The following is a 14,933-nucleotide window of genomic DNA, read 5'->3' as shown; positions in this document are numbered from 1 at the left end:
AATAAAAGTGGTGACAGTGGGCATCCATGTCTTATTCTAGTTCTTATGGGGAATGCTTTAAACTTTTCCCCATTCAGTATGATGTTGGCTGTGGCTTTGTAATATGTGGCTTTTATAATTTTAAGGTATGTTCCTTCTATGTCTAGTTTGTTGAGGGCTTTTATCATGAAAGGGTGCTGGATTTTATCAAATGCTCTTTCTACATCTATTGAAATAATCACATATTTTTTGTTTTTGATTCTGTTTATGTGGTGAATCACATTTATTGATTTGTGTATGTTGAACCATCCTGGCATCCCTGGGATGAAATCCACTTGATTATACATTATCTTTTTGATGTGCTATTGGATTTGGTTTGCTAGTATTTTGTTGAGGATTTTTGCATCTCTGTTCATGAGGGCTATTGGTCTACAGTTTTCCATTTTTTTTTCTTGTCCTTTTCTGGCTTTGGGATCAGGGTGATCCTGGCTTTATATAATGACTTTGGGACGATTCCCTTCTTCTCAAAGTTATTGAAGAATTTCAGTAGGAGAGATGCCAATTTTTCTTTGTAGTTCTGGTAGAATTCAGCTGTGAATTCATTTTATATGGAGCTTTTATGTTGCATGATTTTTATTACTGTTCCAATTTCTCTCACTACTCATTATTGGTATGTTCAGGATTTCTACTTTTTCTTGATTCAAGTTTGGGAGGTTGTGTATTTCTAAAAATGTATCCATTTCCCCTAGATTTTCTTGTTTGTGTGTGTAGAGGTTTCCTAGTCATCTCAGATATTTTGTCATTCTGTGGTATCAGTTGTAATATCTCCTTTTTAATTTCTGATTGAGCTCATTGTCTTCTATTTTTTGTTAATCTAGCTAGTGGTTTATTGATTTTATTTATCTTTTCAAAGGACTAATATTTTGTTTTGTTGATCCTTTGTGTTGTCTTTTTGGTTTCCATTTTGCTTAGTTCTGCTCTGAGCTTTGTCATTCTTTTTCTTTTCCTAGCTGTGGGTTTTGTTTGTTCTTTTCCTAGTTCCTTGGTACGTGATGTTAGGGCATTAATTTGTGATTATTCTGTTTTTCTTATGTAGGCATTTAGTGCTATGAACATCCATTTAAGCACTACTTTTGCTGTATTCCAGAGATTTTGGTAGCTTGTGTCACCTTTATTGTTCAATTAGAAAAATTTTTAAATTTCCATCTTGATTTTGTCATTTACCCAAACATCAATTAGCAGCATTAGCGCCGGTCCTCATTAGTATAGTGGTGAGTATCCCTGCCTGTCAATTAGCAGCATGTTGTTTAATTTCCATTCATTTGCATAGTTTTGAGAATTTCTATCAGAATTGATTTCTAGTTTTATTCCACCATGGTCTGAGAAAGTACATGGTTTGATTTTGATTTTTTATATTTGCTGAAACTTGTTTTTTGGCCTAACATATGATCTATCTTGCAAAATGTTCCATGTGCTGATGAGAAGAATGTATATACTGCAGTTTTGGTGTAGAATGTTCTGTTAATGTCTGTTAGGTCCATTTGGTCTAGAGTCCTGTTTAAGTTTAGTTTTTCTTTGATTTTCTGCCTTAATGATCTGTCCAGTTCTATCAGTGGAATGTGGAACTCCCTAGTTATTATGATTTTGCTATTTATTTCTTTGTCCAGTAGAATTTGTTTTATGAATCTGGGAGCTCCTGTGTTAGGTATATATATATTTAGGATTATCATATATTCTTGTTGATTCAATCCCTTCATTATTATATAATGGCCATCTTTATCTTTTTTACTGTTCTTGATTTAAGTCCTATTTATCTGATATAAGAATAGCTATTCCTGCTGGCTTTTGGTTTCCATTTGTGTATAATACTTTTTTCCACTCCTTTGCCTTGAGTCTATGAGAATCTTTATGAATTTAATCAGTTTCTTGCAGACAACATATATTTGTGTTTTTTTTTAAATTTCAGCATATTATGGGGGTACAAATGTTAAGGTTACGTATATTGCCCATGACCCCCACCTCGAGTCAGAGCTTCAAGCATGACCATCCCCCAGACATTGCACATCTCACTCATTATGTTTGTATATACCCATCCCCTCCTCCCCTCCCACCTGCCTGACACCCCATAAATTTTATTCCTATATGTCTACTTAGGTGTTGATCCGTTAATACCAATTTGCTGGTGAGTACCTGTGGTGCTTGTTTTTCCATTCTAGAGATACGTTCACTTGGTAGAAGGTTTCAGCTCTATCCAGGAAAATACAAGAGGTGCTATATCACCATTGTTTCTTAAAGCTGAATAGTACACCATGGTATACATATACCACATTTTATTAATCCACTCATATATTGATGGGCACTAGGGTTGTTTCCACAACTTTGAAATTGTGAATTGTGCTGCTATAAACATTCAAGTGCAGGTGTCTTTTTTGTAGAGTGTCATTTGATCTTTTGGGTAGATGCCCAGTAGTGTAATTGCTGGACCAAATGGTAGATCTACTTGTATCGCTTTAAGGTATCTCCATATTGCTTTCCACAGAGGTTGAACTAGTTTGCAGTCCCACCAGCAGTGTAGGAGTGTTCCTCTCTCTCCGCATCCATGCCAACATTTATTGTTTGGGGACTTTTTGATAAAGGCCATTCTCACTGGAGTTAAGTGATATCTCATTGTAGTTTTGATTTGCACTTCCCTGATGTTTAGAGATGTTGAGCATTTTTTCATATGTTTGTTGGCCACTATTCTGTCTTCTTTTCGAAAGTTTCTGTTCATATCCTTTGCCCACTTTTTGATAGGATTGTTTTATTTTTCCTTGCTGATTTTCCTGAGTTTTAAATAGATTCTAGTTATTAGCCCTTTATCGGATGTGTAGTATGCAAAAATTTTCTCCCATTCTGTGGGTTGTCTGTTTGCTCTCTTGACAGTTTCTTTGGCTATGCAGATACTTTTAAATTTGATCAGGTCTTCTTCATAAATTCTTTGTGTAGGCCAATGTCTAGAAGAGTATTTTCAACGTTTTCCTGTAGAATTCTAATAGTTTCACTCCTAAGGTTCAAGTCTGTTATCCAGCGTGAGTTGATTTTTGTGAGAAGTGAAACGTATGGGTCCTGTTTCAGGCTTCTACAGGTGACTATCCAGTTTTCTCAGCACCATTTATTGAATAAGGATTCTTTCCCCCAGTGTATGTTTTTGTCTGCTTTGTCAAAGATTAGATGGCTATATGAGGATGGTTTTATATCTGAGTTCTCTGTTCTGTTCCATTGGTCAATATCCCTGTTCTTGTGTCAGTAAAAAGCTGTTTTAACTACTATAGCCTTGTAGTATAGTTTGAAATCTGGTAAATTGATACCTCCTATTTTGTTTTTATTGCCTAGGATTGATTTTGCTATATAGGATCTTCTCTGGTTCCATACGAAGCGTAAAATTATTTTTTCTATATCTGTGAAAAATGATGATGGTATTTTGATAGGGATTGCATTGACTCTGTAGGTCACTTTGGGTAGTATAGACATTTTAACAATGTTGATTCTACTGACCCATGAGCATGGTATGTTCTTCCACCTGTTTACATCCTCTGCTCTTTCCTACTTCAGTGTTTCATAGTTCTCCCGGTAGAGGTCTTTTACCTCCTTAAATATATTCCTAGGTACTTTATTTTCTTTGTTGCTATTTTGAAGGGAATTGAGTCTTTGATTTGGTTCTCATTTTTACTGTTGCTGGCGTATATGAATGCCTCTGATTTCTGTGTATTAATTTTGTATTCTGAGACTTTACTAAATTCATTTATCAATTCAAGGAGTCTCTTGGTTGAATCCTTGGGGTTTTCTAGGTATAATATCATGTCATCAGCAAAGAGTGAGAGTTTGATCTCTTCTTCTCCCATTTGGACGCCCTTAATTCCTCTCTCTTGTCTGATTGTTGTAGCAAGGACTTCCAGCACTATGTTGAATAGAAGTGGAGATAGTGGGCAGCCTTGCCTTGTTCCAGTTCTAAGTGGGAATGCTCTCAATTTTTCCCCATTCAGTATGATATTGGCTGTGGGTTTGTCATATATGGCTTGTATCATTTTTAGGTAAGCCCCATCTATGCCCATTTTGTTGAGTGTTCTTATCATAAAAGAGTGGACAAGATATTTGAGTTGTGTTTTTTTCCTCCATTTTACAAGTCTATAACTTTTGAGGAGGGCATTTAGACCATTTACATTCAATGTTAATGTTGATATGTGAGATACTGTTGTTCCAGTCATCATGTTTTTTGTTACCTAGTTGCTTTTTATTCTCCCTTGTGTAACTGTTTGATAAGAGCTGTCAGTTTTTACTTTTGGGTTTTTATACTGGTGGGTATTGATTGTTGTGTTTGATGTATCAAGAACATTTAAGCATTTCTTGTAGGGAAGATATAACGGTGATGGATTCCCTTAGTCTTTGCTTTTCTGGGAAAGATTTTATTTCTCCTTCATTTATGCAACTTCGTTTTGCAGGATACAGAATTCTTAGCTGACCCTTATTCTGTTTAAGAGTACTAAAGACAGGATTCCATTCCCTTTGGCTTGTAAGGTTTCTGCTGAGAAGTTTGCTGTTAATCTGGTGGATTTTCCTTTATAACTTACTGGATGCTTTTGTCTAGATGCTTCTAGGATTTTCTCCTTCACTTTAATTTTGTCCAGTCTGATGACTGTGTGTCCTTGGGGATGTCCTGTGAGAGATGCATCATCCGGGAGTTCTGTGACCTTCTTTTATCTGGATGTCTAAATCTTTAGAAGACCAGGTAAGTTTTCCTCTGTTATTCCCTCAAATAGGTTTTCTATGCTTTTTGGTTTTTATTCTTCTCTGTCGTACTGAAATATAGAATGTTAAGGCCTGCTCGGGGTCTTATAAATTTATAAGGCTTGAGGTATGCAGCCATTTCCTGGAGAAGTTGGCCACTTCTTGAGGAAATGGAAATTGACAGCTCTGAGCTATGTGCCTGGGGATGTTTATCCTGGACTTCCTGGACTGCCTAGGATTGTTTATCCTGGGTTGTCCAGGGATGTTTACCCTAGGCTCATGCCCAGAACTGATATGTAAAACCAGTCACTACAGGCCCGGTTTCTGGGACCTCATGTGACCAGAGCATATGCCTTTTTGGCGCCAAAAGCCTTCCTTTGTTCAAACCCCTATATAAACAGCACTGAAAAGCCCCCCGGGGGCCTCCATTTCTTCCTATCCTTCACTGCTGCCAGAGAGACTGCCCGTGAGAATTAGGCCCCCCCCCCATGTCGCGTGTTGAGATTACCCGTGATGATAAGCCTCAGTTGCTCTTTTGTGTTTTTCCCCTGCGGTACTTTTCTCTTACTTTCTCTCTTTTTCTCTTCTCCCTTAATAAATGTAAGTAAAACTGGTGTGACTTGTGGTGGTGTGTCCTGGGGATAGAGCTTAAATTAGAAAAAAGTCTGTGCACAGAAATTGATAAAATTAATTATCAATACTTCTGTTAAGGAAACCTACAATTCTTATGTTTGGGCAACTTACATAATCCTATATTTATTGATGACTTTGTTCATTTTTAAAATTCTTTCTTCTTTATTTTTGAGTGGCTGGTTTAATTCAAAAGCCTTGTCTTCAAGCTCTGAAATTCTTTCTTCTGCTTGGTCTAGTCTGTTATTAAAACTTGCCACTGTATTTTGTACTTTCCTAAATGTTTCTTTCAATTCCAGAAGTTCTTTTATGTTTGTTATAATATATTCATCTCTTTCTTTAATTTTTCATTTATTTCCTGAATTATGTTTTTGGTGTCTTTGTGTGGGTTTTCAGCTTTTTATTGGATGTCATTAAGCTTACTTGTAATCGATGTTTTGAATTTGTTATCTGACATTTCAGTAATTTCCTTTTTTGGGGAGTGTCTTGCTAGAGAGCTATGTGACTCTTTGCAGGTGGTGTTACACTCTTTTTTTCATACTGGAAGAATTATTTCATTGATTTCTTCTCCTCTGGAGAAGGTGTCACTTTTTGATTTTTACTTTACTTTGATTAGATGAGAATTTTTTCAGGGATTGACTGTAGTGAATGTAGGTACGGACCTATGGCTTTGTTTGAGGGTACTTTGAAATGGCCAAGGCTCTGAATAAATTCCTTAGTAACAGATAGCTTAATATAGTGGTTGTCTTGAATGCCAATTATTTATAGGCCATAGTGGTTTTGTACTATACATATGCCCAGGTTCCCTGTCTCCTGCCAAGAAAGAGAGATGGGGATCTTGAGAATCTTGCTTCTTTATCCAGCCCTATGCACTTCTATCAGCCAGAAATGTGTCGGGATGTCCAGTTTTGTCTCCAGACCAATAGATGGTACTTGTAGTTAAGAGTCAGTCAAGCCCTAATAAAATGTGGCATATGTATCCCATGGAGTACTATTCAGCTGTAAGAAACAATGGCGATATAGCACTTCTTGTATTTTCCTGGATAGAGCTGGAACCCATTCTACTAAGTGAAGTATCCCAAGAATAGAAAAACCAGCACCACATGTACTCACCAGCAAATTGGTATTAACTGATCAACACTTAAGTGGACATATAGGAGTAACATTTATCAGGTGTTGGGCAGATGGGAAGGGGGAGGAGGGGATGGGTATATACGTACGTAATGAGTGCAATGCGCACCGCCTGGGAGATGGACATGCTTGAAGGTCTGACTCCAGGGGGGAGGTAAGAGGGGAAAGGCAACGCACATAACCTAAACATTTGGTACCCCCAGAATATGCTGAAAAAAAAAAAAAAGAGTCAGCCAAGACCTATACACCTGAATCAGCAAATGATGCAATGGGCTGTACACATTGACCTCCCAGGCAGTAGGTTATGCCTGCAAGAGAGTAGTAAATGTGGTGTTGTTTGTGGGAGCTATGCCCACTCCTAGTATATTAGAACAATTACTCAGACCATCTCAGGCACTTGGCGAGGCCCTAGAACTCCCAGGAAGCCCCTTCTTGTGATCTGCCACCATCCAGGCTGATGTGTGGGGCACAGCCAGGTGGGGCAGGGCTGGGCAAGTCTCTATCCAGGTTCTCCAGAGGCTGGTACAAGTGCTGTCTTGACAGGGTTGAAAGGCCAGTTTTCAGGCTGCTAGGGGAATCCTGGGGGGTGGGTAGATATACACCCACCACCCCAAAGTACCTGCTTGTGGAAGTGGGGCATTCTAGAATCCACAGTCTAATGGACAGAAGTAAAGTTCTGGTTATTATCCCTTCCTGGCTTCTGACAAAATCAGCTAGGCCAGGCAGTAGGCAACTGTGCTCAAGCAGCACTGTGAGACCAGAATGTGAGCCTCACACCTGGAATAGAGAGAGCACAGCTGCCACTTCTGGGTGGGGGGCAGTGCCTGCACTGTAGCACACATGTACTCTGCACTCTCCTCTCAATTTTGTCCATGTGTGCACCCTCCCCATTTGAGATCAGTTCACAGATATCCCCTCCATGTCCCCAAACAACATGATTGGGTCATGGGAGTATGAGAACACTCTCACAGACCCGTTCCTAGGACCCTTGAATCCAAGCCCTAACCCTGACTAGGAAGGCCAGGGTGGTTCCAGGCTGCCTGAGGGTAAACTCAAGCCTTCCTCTTGGATCCCACTGCAATTCATTGTGTGGGGAGTGGGAAAGAAAGGACACTACTCTCCATGAAAGAGGCCAAGCTGGCAGCTCAGTGAAAGGGCTGGCAGATGCGGAGCTTATGGTCCAAAAACCTGTTGGTTCCACAGTGGTCTATAACCATGGCCGGGAATTATACCTTGCAGCCAGATTATATTGGTTCTAGTCTCTCTCTCTGGCCTGGCAGCCAGGTAGTGGGAGCTTCAGGGTGGGGCTCAAAGGATTGGGGGAAGATCTCCCAATTAGTTCTGGGGACCAGTGTTTGAGGTTATGTCTGAGACTGTAAAACAACTCTTATCTGAGCTCCCCACAGTACTTGGGGGCCTGTGGGTGTCAAGGAGCTCCTCCACAATCAAAATTGGAAGGGTTCCAGGCAGGACCATTGAGCCCCAAAGTCTTCTGTTTACCCGTTCCGTTCGTCCTGGTCAGGGGGCCACTCAAGAACTCAACAGTGAGCTAGCACCTGCTTATACTATCCTGGATTAAGCTTAAGCCCATTATCCAAAGTGAGGTGACACAATATCAGGAAAATGAGCTCCACATGTACTCGCCATCAAATTGGTACTGACTGATTAACACTATGGTGCTCAAATGGTGGTGGTGTTCACCAGGCATTGCGGGGGGGGGGGGCGGTTAGACCCACATCTTAGGGATGTGGTGAGCATTGTGGAGGGGAAGGGCATGCCTCTAACCCTTGCTAGAGAGAGGCAAAGGTATAAAATGTAACCAAAATGTCAAAAAAAAAAAAAAAAAGGAAACATTTATCTGGTGTCGGCTGGTGGGAGGGGGGAGGAGGGGACGGGTGTATACTTACGTAATGAGTGCGATGCGCACCACCTGAAGGATGGACACGCTAGAAGCTCTGATGGGGGGAGGGGTGGCAAGGGCAATATATGTAACCTTAACAATATTTGTACCCCCATAATATGATGAAATAAAAAAAAAGAATTCATGGAGGCAGTCCATCTTCTAGCTTCACCCTCACTATCCCTTGTTGCCTCTCTATTGTCTTCACTCTTTCTCCCTCTGATGATCTATTTGAAATATGGGTTTTTAATGGATATCCTGGTTATTCTCTGAAGAAGAGGCATATGTCTACTTCCTCTAGTCAACCATCTTCCCATATCTTCTTGAATCAGTCTCTTAGTCCTACAAATAGATCAGTTTAGTAAAACGGTTGTGTTCCATTCCAGGAGGTGGCATTGCAGATGAACTAGGCCTCTGTATATGATGCAGGCAAACAGATTTTTAATAGGAGGCATTTCTGTGGAAACAGAAAAAAAACAAAGGCTAATATCTGGAGTAGTCTAAGACTACTTTAGACTTTCTAGAATCTTTGAAGCTTGTTCAGATTGCAGTGGAAATCTGACAGATTTTTCCTCCAGTGTAATGTGATTCAGATGTTCCACTGAACTTTCTGAATAGTCTGTACATCAACAGGCATGAAGGCTGTTTATATGTAAGTTGCTAGAGTGATTTTTGCTGAAGTTTATGTCAAGCTGTCTAGCTTCAGTTTGCAGGGCTTTAAGAAAAGCAAAGTTTTAATTCTAGTGATTCCAAGTCAGAGAAATGGGAGAAAAATTTGAAAATGTTAGTTTGGAGACTTGTAGCTAGGAAAGAATTCAGGATCCAGTCCAAATAATAAAAACTCAAAAACAATGGTCAGGTCTAGAATCTAATAACAGGTATACTATAGTTTTTCCTGAGACATAATTTTTCTCCCTCCAGTCCCCTTTTTCTACCAAAGATAAATCATAGTAAGAAAAATTTATTTGCAAAATAAGTTTTAGTCTTATTATAATTGGCCTGATTATTTGCTCAAAGTACAGTAGGAATAGCGATTGGCCATATAGGCTCTTTTAAAGTTGGCTCCAATGGAACTTTTTTTTTTTTTTTTTGAGACAGAGTCTCACTTTATTGCCCAGGCTAGAGTGAGTGCCGTGGCATCAGCCTAGCTCACAGCAACCTCAATCTCCTGGGCTTAAGCAATTCTCCTGCCTCAGCCTCCCGAGTAGCTGGGACTACAGGCATGTGCCACCATGCCCGGCTAATTTTTTTTTTGTATGTATATTTTTAGTTGGTCAATTAATTTCTTTTCTATTTTTAGTAGAGATGGGGTCTCGCTCAGGCTGGTTTCGAACTCCTGGCCTCGAGCAATCCGCCCGCCTCAGCCACCCAGAGTGCTAGGATTACATGCGTGAGCCAATGGAACTTTTTAATAAGATATCTCAGAATAGACTTTTTTTTTTTTTTTTGTGACAGAGTCTCACTTTGTTGTCCAGGCTAGAGTGAGTGCCGTGGCGTCAGCCTAGCTCACAGCAACCTCAAACTCCTGGGCCCAAGCGATCCTCCTGCCTCAGCCTCCCGAGTAGCTGGGACTACAGGCATGCGCCACCATGCCCAGCTAATTTTTTACATATATATATCAGTTGGCCAATTAATTTCTTTCTATTTATAGTAGAGACGGGGTCTTGCTCTTGCTCAGGCTGGTTTTGAACTCCTGACCTCGAGCAATCCGCCCGCCTCGGCCTCCCAGAGAGCTAGGATTACAAGCGTGAGCCATGGCGCCTGGCCAAGAATAGACTTTTAAAAGCCTCTCAATGCTGCAAATCCAAGCCAGGGAGTCATCATCAGACTGTGCCTGTTGAAGGAATTCAAAATATTTCACCCCAGAATATATGTCTTTGACGCATTTTGATATAGCTGTTCAGAGGATCTGCAAACAGAAGTAGCCCTGCAAAGCTGTATTTTGTGGGGGAGATTTGCATTTATAGAGAATCTGCATTGATGCAGCCAGTCTTTCTCTGAAGCCTTCCCTTGGATCTAGGAAAGATTAACTGAGAGTCTGATACCTTTACAAATCTGAAAGAAACGTTTGTCATCTATTCTCTTGGAGGGCTGCTACCTGAGGTTTCATCTACATTTAAAAAAAAAAAATCTTTACTAGCCAGGTCTCCTCTTCTCTCCTTCCTATAACCTGTCATGCCACTATAACCTGATTTACCACCATAATCTATTTATGGCCGTGCTCTGAGCTCACATTCTTTCTGTAACCTCAAGATGGTATATAAGTTTCTGTGCCCCATTTGGGGGGTGGGGTAATTACTTTGTGGTTTTCCCCGTGCACCTTAATAAATTTGTATGCCATTTCTATTATTAATCTGCTTTTTGTCAGCTGATTTTTCAAGCAAACCTTCAGAGGGTGTAAGATAAGTTTTCCCTTGGCCCCTACACTGTAATACCCTTAGGAATCCAGTGAATTCTTCTCTTCTCAGCGTTCCCAAAGTATCTTAAGGTTCCTGGGCCTGTTAGAAAGTGATATTTTACTTCCTGCTAGGTCAGTAACCTTGTAAATGAATAGTGTAGACAAGGTGCTAGGCCAGTCTTTCCAAGGTGCTTTTTATCAGCTGTATAAGGTTAACCTCAATTCCTCAAACCAGTCTGATCATATCTGAAAATACACCATTCCAGTCAAAGCCTTGGTAAAATAACTAGCATTTTTAATTGTGTCCTCTTATAAGAGAATACAGATTCTTATCGAACTCATGCAAATAATTATTTGCCATAAATTAAAGATACTCAGAAATAGTTTCTGGATTCTGGAGAAATCAGGTAGAGATGAAGGCAAATGCTTCAATTTTGCTGACAAAAGTATACTTTACCCAATTGCTGTAAGCTATAAATATCTCAAAAGGAAAAAAATAAAAGTTTTCTTGACTTTGGAAAACAAAACAGAAAGAATTAGCGTTGTTTCAAACAAAAAGTAAAAAGTAAGGCTTTTAGGGGATTTAGGCCCATGTTAGGGGATTTAGGCTTGTGTTCTACTCTATCGTGCACCTCTTTTTATGACAGAACAACACAGAAAGACAAAGACAATTTCTGGGAGGAAAGGTCAAATAATATGAATAATCATGCCAAAAAGTTCACCAGAGTCACTATACCCAACACTAGCCACACAAATATTTTTTCTCCCATTAATCAAGATTTTACAGAGGAAAAAGAGACATTTTTGCCATCTTCTCAACTGCATTCCACAGACAAAGAGGTTGGTAGCCTGGCTGGTAAGAATTTCTTACTCTTCTGCTTGCTTGTTAGATCCTAGGTTCCCTTGACTGTCGCTTCCAGAAGAACAAAGCTTCAGTATCCTACTCACAGCCCCCAAACTGTAGGAACCAAGGAAAAACTTCCCTTTTGTCCTCTGAAAATTTGCTCATAAATCAGCTGTCAAAAGCATATTAATAAGAGAAAAATTACACAAATGTATTAACATGCAAAGAGGGAAAATCACAGTGATTGCCCCCACCCTCCAATGGAGTACAGAAACTTATGTGTAGTATAAATTTCTAAGCCTTCTAGGTCCTTAAGTGCAGTCTTTGAATCCAAATTTTACAGAACAAATCATTTTACTTTTATTTTAATACATTTTTGCTCATCATGTATATTTTTATTTTATTTTTAAAATGAATGTATGTAAAATGCCAAAAAATAAAATAAGTGTCAATGAAATGATCCTCCTAGATTGAATATTAGTAAGCCATAGGGGCTAAATTGACAGCTGCTATACTCATGATTTAGTTTTAACTTCCCCTGCCTGACTGGCACCACTACTGCACGAAGCTGGTTGGTGAGAGTTTATGGGGGTCAGGTATGCCAGTGTGTTACCAGCTTTTGACAATGGTGTACTGTATTTCTGTTCAAAGTGGAATTTGTGAATAGTCACATAGCTCAACAGTATTTTTTAATTCTGTCTGCTTAACAGCCCATCATATCAAAGAAGGCCAAGAGAACGCTGAAGGAAGAAAACAGATTTTTAAATGAGAATTGGGAATTGCAATGTTATCTTTTTTTTTTTTTTTTTTTTTTTTTTAGCACATTTAGTAGCAGCTACTTGTTTTAAACTATCATTTCATTTTTGGTGACCAAATTATATTTTAACATAATTAAAGAACATATAACTTTAAAATAGCATTAAAAAATATAGTTACAACAGAACTATTTGTTATATTAAATGAAGAAAAGAAAGTCACATACATGTATTGAAGGGCATTGAGGTTTTTCAAACCTATTCTTTTGAAATGCTTTCAATCTGCCTTTCATGTAAATACTTTGAAAATTTTAAAAAATGACTCTACACAGTGTGCTTGCAGAAAGTGATGGAATTAGTGTTGGTCACATGATTGCCTAACAACCATTCAGTGCTGATCATTGAACAAGTATATTTATTTGATTATTCTGACAACCATAATAATTGAGCCCATGTATATATTCAGATATGGTTGATCCAACTAATCAACTGCAGACTGAGAAACACTCAATAAAGGCTAACACAAATGACAACTGGAAATGTCTGAATCACTGTACCTTTTATACACAACCTTAATTAAATCTTAGTTTTGCTATATACTGTTTGGTACTTTGGATTCAGTAGTTAGGGTAAAAAAAGTTTCTGTATTCAAACATATCTACAGAATGTTAATATAAAATATGTGAATATATACATTTAATACACCCACACAAACACACACTCACATGTCTAAGAACCGGCACCATACCACATCCCTATTTCTCACTAATAACCCAATAAACCATTTATTACTTTAAGACCAGCTTAGATTCTATAAGGCTGCAACAACATATGGCTAAAGAGGTCAAACCAGGCTGGATTAAATTGTTCCTCCTCATGATTTTTGACAAGTAATAATACCATTTGTATAACAACTATATCTCAATAACTTAGAATTCAGAGTATAAAACCATAAACATTGAACCCCACCTCATAGTTTAAAGAGCACTCCTTCTACTGTGTTTCCACTAACTGATAAGCAGGCACATCAAACTAGATCACTGAACTATACAAATGATCTTTACTCTTAATCTAAACAGACGTGTGTTAAAACATTCTGAAATGCTGCATCCTTTGATTTCTTTATCTTTTTAATTGCCCTATGCATGCTCTGTTTCATCTTCATCATGGCTGAGAAGGGTAGTATCTCAATACATCTCTTTTAGGTCACTTCCTGAAAACCCATCAGTTTCCTGGACAACTTCTAGCAGGTCTACATGCCTATCCACATTTTCATTTTTCAAGATGAGTTTCAGGATTGTTTTGTTTTAAAGCAGGCTGGTTGATATGAAATCTTGTAGGCAATGTTCTCATTATAGCTGAGTCAAGGTCCTGAGGACGATTAATAGCTCTCATTAGTATGACCTGGCAGCTGTGATCACTATCCAATTCATCCAAGAGACTCATAAACTAAGCTTTCATCATGGCTGTAGCTTCATGCTCAGAACTTGAATGGTTTCATAGAAAGGAGTCCATTTCATCTATAAAGATGTTGGAAGGCTGTAGCTTTATGGCAAGAGAGAAAACAGAAGCTGCCAATTTTTGAGATTCTCTGTACCACTTATTGGTCATTGTTGAAGGTTGAAGATTAATAAATCAACAGCCTGCTTATTTGGCTGTAGCCTTGGCAGTCAATGTTTTACCACAGCCTGGAGGCCTGTAGAGAAGAATACCTTTTGGAGGCTGCAGAAGCCTGGAATCCTCAAACAAATGCTTCTTTTTGATGGGTAAGATGACTGTGTCTTTCAGAACTGTAATGGCATCATATAAATCTGCTATATCATTCCAAGTAACGTGCATATTACAAGGGTCTACTAGATGAGCAGCAATACTCATTTCATGTTCTGAGAGCCTCACATTTTTCACACCAATTTGCTTCAGTAGTTTTTCTGCCTGCTTCTACTTTTTGTTTTCTGGTTGGATCCATTGCATCTACCATCCATTTGATAGTAAAGTATGTTACTGCACCAAATATTGTCAAACAGAAAATTAAACCAACAACTTCATTCCAACTTAAGGAATGAGAAAAGGCTTCAGCATGTACCATCTCGATTGTTAACCGGAGGGCAGAAACAGCGAGAACAAAAGCACTCAGCCAGCCTTACACCTGCAATATTATCTTGTTTCTGCTAAAGGTAAGATGATTTGCTTGCTTTGAGATACTGCAACATCAACATTAAAGAAATTCAATGCTCATCAGCATTATAACACTCATAAGGACCACAAATATTTTTAATTAGAGGGAGAGGCACAAAAGATTGTATTACAGAAATTAAAAGATGAAAAACAAAAGCAAAGACAATTTTTTAAAGCATTAGTAAGGCCTGGAAATAATGCCACTGAAGCAACTTATAAAGTAGCTTATAGTCTCAGGAAAAAAAGGGAAGCCTTTTAGTGTTGTAGAAATTGTGAAAGAATGCGTTGTTGAAGTTGTAGTATGCTTAGACCCCATTTCAAAGTACAAACAACTGCCTCTTTCAAGAAGTGGCATAA

At 38.7% G+C, this 14,933-nt stretch overlaps 1 pseudogene; it reads right to left on the bottom strand.

The window, feature by feature from the left end:
- Positions 1–13,467: 13,467 nt before the first annotated feature.
- LOC105882323 (outer mitochondrial transmembrane helix translocase pseudogene) lies at positions 13,468–14,496 on the bottom strand (annotated as a pseudogene).
- Positions 14,497–14,933: the final 437 nt, after the last annotated feature.

This window comes from Microcebus murinus, chromosome X, assembly GCF_040939455.1.
Source record: "Microcebus murinus isolate Inina chromosome X, M.murinus_Inina_mat1.0, whole genome shotgun sequence".
NCBI classification, from domain to species: Eukaryota; Metazoa; Chordata; class Mammalia; order Primates; family Cheirogaleidae; genus Microcebus; species Microcebus murinus.
The sequence above is the reverse complement of the archived record's forward strand: the minus strand, read 5'-3'. Positions and strand labels throughout refer to the sequence as shown.